The sequence below is a fragment of the Musa acuminata genome, chromosome BXJ3-4 (genome assembly GCF_036884655.1).
Source record: "Musa acuminata AAA Group cultivar baxijiao chromosome BXJ3-4, Cavendish_Baxijiao_AAA, whole genome shotgun sequence".
NCBI classification, from domain to species: domain Eukaryota; kingdom Viridiplantae; phylum Streptophyta; class Magnoliopsida; order Zingiberales; family Musaceae; genus Musa; species Musa acuminata.
In genome coordinates, this window is record NC_088352.1 from 9,970,570 (window position 1) to 9,979,624 (window position 9,055).

A 9,055-nucleotide genomic window follows, 5' to 3' on the forward strand; every position below is an offset into this window, starting at 1 on the left:
GCATAGGCGATCATACGTCCTCCACGTTGTTCGGCATCGTACAAGTCGTAGCTGAACACTACGGATCCATTTCAGAAAGTTCTGAATGGCGCCGCACGATCGAAACCCGTATGGGTCGGTCGGTGCTCGTCTACAGGAAATGCGTCATCCTACTCGGCGTTGTACAAGTCGACTCCCAAACCCAAACTCTCAAGCATGGCGGTGGGAAGATAAGCAAAAAAACTCAAAAATCCCACCCAAAAGATCCAAGATTTGGTCAAAAACTAAAATTCCCACCAAAGCCAAAGTCTAAGTCAACTTTCGCTTTGTCTCCCAAAAAGCCGAAAATCAAAAATTTCTCGCTCGAAGGCATCTTGTAGGGGTCGGTACCTTCCCCTCGCTCATCCAAGCCAATGCCCGAGCAGTGTTGCTCATCCAGTCATTTGTAGTCCTTCGTCGCTTGGCTCGATCATTATCAGAGTAGCTACTTGGCCAAACAGGGGCCCGAGTAGTGTTGCTCGGCCAAGCCAGTGCCTGAGAAGTGTTGCTCGGCCAGTCATGTGCAGTCCATCGTCGCTTGGCTCGATCATTATCATAGTAGTTGCTCAGCCAAACAGGGGTTCGAGTAGTGCTGCTCGGCCAAGCCAATGCCCGAGCAGTTTTGCTCAGCTAATCATGTGTCGTCCATCGTCGCTTGGCTCGATCATTATCATAGTAGTTGCTCGGCCAAACAGGAGCCCGAGTAGTGCTGCTTGGCCAAGCCAATGCTCGAGCCACATTACTCGGCCATGCCATTCCCTAGTGCCTAAGTAGTGTTGCTCGGCTAGTATTGTATAGTCCATCGTCGCTTGGCTCGATCATTATCAGAGCAGTTGCTATGCCAAACATGGTCCCGAGTAGTGCTGCTCGGCCAAGTCGATGCCCGAGCCACATTGCTCGGTCAAGCCATTCCCCAATGCCCGAGTAGTGTTGCTCGACTAAGCCAATGGTCGTGTAGTGTTGCTTAACCAGACATGTGTAGTCCATCGTCGCTTGGCTCGATCATTATAAGAGTAGTTGCTTGGCTAAACAAAGGCCTGAATAGTGTTGCTCAACCAAGCCAGTGCCCGAGCCACATTGCTCAGCCAGGCCAGTCCCTAGTACCCGAGTAGTGTTGCTCAACCAAGCCAGTGCCCGAGCCACATTGCTCGGTCAAGCCGGTGCTCGAGCCACATTGCTCGGCCAGGCCAGTCCTAGGTGCCCGAGTAGTGTTGTTCGGCCAAGCCAGTGTCCGAGCCACATTGCTCAGCCAGGCCAGTCCCTAGTGCTCGAGTAGTGTTGCTCGGCCAAGCTAGTGCCCGAGCCACATTGCTCTGCTATGCTAGTCCCCAGTGCTCGAGTAGTGTTGCTCGACCAGTCAAGTGCAGTCATCGTCCTTGTTTTGATCATTATCAGAGCAGCTGCTCGACCAAGCCATTGCCCGAGCCACATTACTTGGTCAGGCCAGTCCCAAGTGCTCGGATAGTGTTGCTCGGCCAAATAGGGGCCCGAGTAGTGTTGCTCGACTAAGCCAGTGCCCAAGCCACATTGCTCGGCGAGGCCAATTCCCAATGCCCGAGTAATGTTGCTTGGCCAAGCCAGTGCCTAAGCAGTGTTGCTCGGCCAATCACGTGCAGTCCATCGTTGCTTGGCTCGATCATTATCAGAGCAACTACTCGGCCAAATAAGAGCCCGGGTAGTGCTGCTCGACCAAGCCAGTGCCCGAGCCACATTTCTCGGGCAGGCCAGTTCCCAGTGCTCGAGTAGTGTTGCTCGGTGAGTCATACCACAAAACTCAGAGTGGCACTACACGGCGCCAACCCATACGGGTTAGTCGGCACCCGTCCGCTAGGTACAAGCCACCCTCCCGAGGAGTTGACAACCATTAAAGGACCATGTACGACTAACCACCCCCTTTGCAGATATAAAAGTCAACCCTTTGACCAATGAGAGAGGACTTCATACATTCAACTCGCTTTTATTCCACTCAACTCTAACTTAAGCTTCGAAGGGGTCGAGTCGGGAAATCTCTCTCCCGACCCCGACCTGAGTGCAGGGGGCTGGCAATGACGAAGCAAGCAACGAGGACCATGACCCAATCTGACCCGACACTCACTTCTGCTACCTGAGTCTCCGCGTGGGCAACCATGCACATCCGGGATTAGACGGAGCCGTACTTATTCCTCAGCCACAACAGCGTAAGGGTTCACCAACAATATGGACCTAAATCATCAAACAGAGTAATCTGATTTCCTCTAAATAATTTCCTTACCATAAACCTGTTTACGGTCTTTAAAAGATGGGCTCCGATGTCTCTTTTGCTTATACTGCTCAAATCACTATGATTAGCAACTTTACTTGACATGAAGAAGACAAAGCTTCAGATGTGCAGCAACTGAACTTAGAGATGGCCCTGCAAACTTCAGATCATTCAAGTTGTCCTCCAAGTTCTAGCATTAAAGATTCTAGTAGTCTTATTAACATTTGCTAATGGCTGATGATTCCCTGCGATACAAGCATATCAGAATAAGAAAAGAGAACTTTCCATCCAAGCCAAGGCCTTATCCAGCAAAGCACTCAACAGAGCTTTCCACATTGATGAGTCACAGTGGATTGGATGCATGTCCTTGTCTTGTTAATGTTCACTAGAGGCAACATGGAGAGAGGATTCTTCTAATGTTCTTCTCATCATGATCATAGGATATCTGGTCCAAAACAGGCTTAGTTGATGGAGGGAGGTTGCAGAAACATATGGGAGGTTGGCATAGGCAGATACAGATGTCTCAGATCAGATTACACTTCAGAGTGGGAGAATTGGAAAGAGGAGATGAAATCTGAGTAAAACATAGCATCATCCAAAGAATATAAAAAATGAAGTGGCCTTCTATCTCAGTCTGTATCAGAATTAGATCTTTTTCTTCTTCTCTACTCTTCCATTATTCTCTTCTTCTTCACACATGAAGAAAAATACTGCCTCAACCCTGTTATTCTTTAGCTCCCTTGATGTGTGCCATACTAAAATACAAGATGTGTAGCAGCCTCAAGGTCCTTTGAATTCATATCCTTGACTTCATAAGAAGTCATAGGTGAGTGAGATATAACTGGTACTAGTTTAAACAGGTGCATAAGATTGCCATTGCTAGATAAGATTTAGAAAGTGAGGGGAATATAAGAAGTCATGCTTCATAGAAGATCCTTACAAGTCCCAACTGAGAGCTACTCTAAACAATGCTTCTAACCTAGTTTAAAGTTGGTTTTTCCTCTTAAGTCGACTGTGCCTCTTAAGCCAGTCATGCGACCAAGTCAGTTGAGCCTTCAAGGCAATCACATCATAAAAATAGCCATGACTTGAGTCAATTGTTTCCTCAAGTCAGTAATGCTTCTTTGAGTCAATTGTTTCCTCAAGTCAATCATGTATCCTTAAGTTATTTGCAACTCATGTCGGCAATGCTTCTTCAAGTCAATTGCATCTTCAAGTCGGTCGAGCCTTAAAGGCAGTCGTGTTGTCAAGGCATCCGCAACTCCAAGTTAGGCATACTTCTTCAAGTTGATTCTTTCATCAAATCTCTCATGCATCATCAAGATATATGCACCTTAACCTCCAAGCCCGCTTTGATTCTTCGAGTCGGTTATGTGTCCTCAAAATGGTAGAGCCACATCGACAAGACAATCACAACTCTAAGATGACATTGCCTCTTTAAGTTGGTTGCAACTTTATGTTGGTCAAACTTGCCATATTTTTAAGTTGGTCAAGCCATAAGGAAGTCACGTCAATAAGACGAGGTCTTGACTTGAAGTCGATCATGCTTCTTCAAGACGATTGCTTCCTCGAGTCAATTATAAATCCTCAAGATGATTGTGACTCTAGGTCAACCAAGGCTTTAAAAGGTGCATTTTCAAGTCGATCGCATCATGACGATTGAAACTCCAAGTTAGCCATGCTTCTCTAACTTAACGATACATCATCAAGGCGACCGCAGTTTGGCTCAAAGTTGTTGTGCTTTCCTTAAGTTAGTCATGTGCCCTCAATATAGTCATATCAGTAGAACAACCACAACTGCAACTCGTGGTTTATATAGAGAATATATTTATATTTTTAATGTACATTTAGAGAAAATTCATTAATCATTTATTAGGTCTCGACTCAAACAATACTTCCATAAACTATTTGTTGTAATTGCATGCTTTTTCTTTTCTCTCAATAATTTTTATCTTATTATGGATTTTTTTTTATCTAAATCAATAAATTGAGGAGTGATAAATATTCTTATCTAAATCATAAACTCCTTTTAAATTATGATATTTATATTAAAACATGTTTATATATTTTTTTATAAAATTTTAAAAATAACTAATTTTATATGCTAACAAATAAATTCTTGAGGATACCAAACAAGAAGGACAAACTCTTCTAGATATTCTCAAGGAGCATTCAAATTTTAGAGACAATAACATTCCAAAGACAACAGGGGACAAGTCAACTTTATTGGTTCATCAATCAATATTTTATCATAATGTAAAACTTCTCATGTTGGATGTAGTATGCCAAACAACTAAATCACTAAACAAGAAAAAACAAAGCACCATTTTTTCCTTGAGACAAATATAAATCTCAATCGTAGCAAATCATACAACATATAATGCTACTACTATTTTGTCTCAAAATATCCCTGTTTTGTGCAGGGCAAACTAAAAGAAAGGAAAGAAGCTGCAAAACTAAGCTATGGGTTCCTACTAATTAATCTTACAATACAGTAATACATTTCACCATGTCAACACAAAATATCAAGAACATAGAAAACATTGGCATGTCCAGCTCTCATCTAGCAGATATATTAAGTGGATCCAAGAATATCAGCAGCTCTCAGCTAGCACCATCTGAAATTTTAGTGATGTAAGCAGATAACCCAGAATCGTACTATGATCTTCACATTTTTACATTCAGATTCATTTCTTTGCAAGAACCGACCTTCTCAGCCGCCTTCCGCAATGGCCTTCCAACAGAGGATCTTCTTTGGCACTCCCGATTCCCGAGTTCTGAAGACCCAATTGAATTATGCTTCTCATTCTTTACTCGTTCAACAGAAATATTTGATACGGAAGAAGTATAACAATCTCCATGACCAATAGCTTACTCGTTCATTCTTGATCGTATAAACTAAAAACTTGGCATCCTCCATCTTGACTGAGTTCTCAGTAGGCTCACATGATTCAGACTTTAAATAATCGGATCTCCTCCGCAAGGATTTTCTGCTTTAGAAAAAAATGCTCAAATTTTAAATACTAAAAAGCAGGAACCATTCCAAAGCCATATAAAACATGGATTACCTTCTTCCATCAATCTTTTCCTCTGATGGCACCAGACAAGTCACTGGAAGTATGGCATCATCAATCTTGTGCAACTCCATAGATTCATGTGATTCAGATTTCAAACTACAGGATCTTGTTCGGAAGGAACTTCTAGAAAAATAAAATAGGTATGAGTTCAATGATGCTCTCCAGAGAAAAAAAAGGGGGGGCCTATAGCTTAATCAGAATGTGCATTACCTTCTTCCCACAACCTTTTCCTCTAGGCCCACTTGATGGGTCACTGGAGATCCGCCATCATCTCTTTTGAGCAAGTCATTCACAAATTCACATGATTCAGACTTCAAGCCACTGGATTTTGTTCGTAAGGACCTCCTTCTTCATTAATTAGAATGCATCAGAATTTACATTGTCGTTAAAGATTAACAAATTATTCAAAGCTTATCCAAAACATGAATTACCTTCTACCATCAACCTTTCCCTCTGATGCCACTTGATGAACCAAAGCGGTAGGGCCTAAAGCTGCAGAACCATAAAACTGATATAAGAATGAAGAACAAACACAGAGATTTGAAATCAGATGCAGAACCACTAATTTCACTCATAGTGGTGAGTTGAATTACACTGTGGTTTTAACTTGCGCTTCTTATTGGGATTGCAGATTTTCTTGTCATTAGCAAGTTGAGTTGCATTTGCTTCAACCTCCTCACACTTGGTGGTTCCTACCTTTTGCAATTTGTAGAAAGAAAAATAACAGTATGAGCAAAAAAAGGGCAGCCTGAATGTAAACAAAACAAACCATTGGATACCTCTGAGCCAATTTTGTTAAGGAGATCTTTGATCAATTTTTCTTTCTCCTAAGTTAGAGTAAAGAAAAAATATATATCACCATAGAGATTAAGAGAGGAGAAAACAAATTATGAAACTATAATAATCCCCCTTACCTCTAATTCTGAAGTCTTTAGTTTAAGGATTGATAAGGTACAACCAAGCTCATGTTGTTAATACTTTTAGCTGCAACATGAAATAAACAAATAAATATTATCAGTCAAAATAACTTGACATGCAACTTCAATCGATTGACACAAAGTAAATCAAATTAAATCGCCTATTATAGCAAACGAAAATCACAAATGAGCCAAACCATAAGGCAAGAAAACATACTCTATCTTTCCCTAAGTTGAGCTCCTGCGAATCAAAAGACGAAACAGATAAAGAATGCATCTTGTTTGCAAACTGAAACAATAAAGAAAATGGACAAGGAATCAACCCCTAGCATGTGTGAGTTAGCCCGGGCCAATTGCCAGTTTTGTTGACTGGTTTTCTGCAATTCAAATTGGAGTTTTTGCAACTCAGTGCTACTCAGTTCTATGATTTTGCTGCCAAAACGAACAACAGATCAAACCATATCAATCGATAGCTGGTCCAAGAATTTCGACGGACTATTTTTCAGTCAAGAAGTAATTTGTGTTTTACAATTTACATACTTATTTTCTGCAGGAAGGTTCAACAAGGCAGTATTTTCCTGGAATTCATATTGATCATGTAAAGAAAAAAGCATTTTCAAACATCTTTTTTAGAAACAAACACTAAATGCAGATGAAGAATGAAAGAAAGATGAAAAAGGGAGACCAAAAAGAAAATCTCCAAAGGTACCTTCATGAGCTGGACGATGCAATCTTTGGAGATCCGGCAAGAAATCACATTGGAGTTACCTCGATCGACATCGGCACCCATCATTCCGGCCGTCCCCGAACTCACCGTGTTGGTGATGTCGGACAATCTTTTTCCTCGCAGCGGCGCTTCGGACCAAGGGCAGCACATCATGCGCTTTCATCATGCGATTTGATTCTACTATAAGGCAAGCAAACCCAGCATCAAACGCTAAACCTAACCCTAACTCGGATACTAGGGAAGAATCGGAGGATCAAACTCTATGAATCGAGAAAAGAGAAAAATGCACCGGAGGCGTCCGCATTGGTGTGGATCAGCGAGCGAGGAAGAGGACCAGCGTCCATGGACTGACCAACGAGGACAAGGAACACGACCGCACTCCGAAGAAGCAGCTTTCTTCCTCCCTGTGCCTTGATCAAGGAAATAAGAAGGAAAAGAACGAGAAAAAGATGAAGATTTTGGGACAGAGAGAGCAGAAGAACGCGAAGCAAGAAAGAACAAAAGAGCATAAGAAGAGCAGCCCGATCGCGATCGAACAAGGAAAGAATGCCGAGAGCGAAAAAAAATTTGGACCATTTCTCGATTTGTGCGTGTCATCCTTGCGCAGGGGCCATGCTAATCTTCTCTGTATCGTTCCAATTTTATCGGATGTCTCCGAAGAGACAATCTCACTGCCAACTCTGCGGTATAAGAATACGCGAAGCAATCGCCTCATTACCGATATGGGATTAAAAATAAATATTCTTACCACGTGCCCAAATCTAAACCGTCGCTTTGTCGAACGAACGGCATCTGTATAACTGATCGACTGCATCCTCCTCGAACAATCCCCAAACGCATCGAAGCCGTCCTTTCTCATCCGCCCAGATCGTAAAGCTTGGTTGACTTGGTTGAGCAAGCTTCGATGCACAACTTTGGGCTGGGCTTCTAACACCTAATAAACATGTCCAATTCTCGAACCCATGGTCAAATCATATTTTGTGGGGGTCAACACAATCGATCAACAATGCAGTCAATGTTGATTTATTTCACAGAGAAGAAATCTATGTTGAATTCATGTTTGCCCACACTTTGGTGAGATGGACTTCTAACACAGCACACTCATTCGGAGACCAGTACTTGCAGGAGAGGCCCAGTAGCTACATTAGAAAAGCACTTCGTTAATCAAGAATGGATCACAGAAGATAACAGATGTCCGTGAAATGTGTGCAGTAAGATTCTCCTATTTCCTGTTTATATTATCAGTTTAATAATGTGGTGATCAATGGTTGCTGTCATGGTATTACGATGAAGCATGGATCACTCTTAGTAATTTGCCATATGAGATTTCGCACCTGGATGGAGCCACCGGAACTGTGATGATGCTTCCAAAGGAAAACAAAAACAAAAGTCCTTTTGTCTTCGGCTGTTTGATGACGGCAAAAGCATTGTTAAAGTGGAATTGGGATCCTTTTTTTTCTTTTATCTCGTCAACTACGTTAGTTAATCATTGTCGAATATAAGATATGGCTCATTTTAGCATTATCCGCATAGGCGATCATACGTCCTCCACGTTGTTCGGCATCGTACAAGTCGTAGCTGAACACTACGGATCCATTTCAGAAAGTTCTGAATGGCGCCGCACGATCGAAACCCGTATGGGTCGGTCGGTGCTCGTCTACAGGAAATGCGTCATCCTACTCGGCGTTGTACAAGTCGACTCCCAAACCCAAACTCTCAAGCATGGCGGTGGGAAGATAAGCAAAAAAACTCAAAAATCCCACCCAAAAGATCCAAGATTTGGTCAAAAACTAAAATTCCCACCAAAGCCAAAGTCTAAGTCAACTTTCGCTTTGTCTCCCAAAAAGCCGAAAATCAAAAATTTCTCGCTCGAAGGCATCTTGTAGGGGTCGGTACCTTCCCCTCGCTCATCCAAGCCAATGCCCGAGCAGTGTTGCTCATCCAGTCATTTGTAGTCCTTCGTCGCTTGGCTCGATCATTATCAGAGTAGCTACTTGGCCAAACAGGGGCCCGAGTAGTGTTGCTCGGCCAAGCCAGTGCCTGAGAAGTGTTGCTCGGCCAGTCATGTGCAGTCCAT

The 9,055-nt window shown here is 42.6% G+C and overlaps 1 non-coding gene across 1 annotated transcript; it reads right to left on the bottom strand.

The window, feature by feature from the left end:
• Positions 1 to 7,539: 7,539 nt before the first annotated feature.
• Positions 7,540 to 7,642, bottom strand: LOC135637428 (U6 spliceosomal RNA). The gene has a single exon (XR_010496276.1). It is a non-coding gene; the product is annotated as a U6 spliceosomal RNA (small nuclear RNA).
• Positions 7,643 to 9,055: the final 1,413 nt, after the last annotated feature.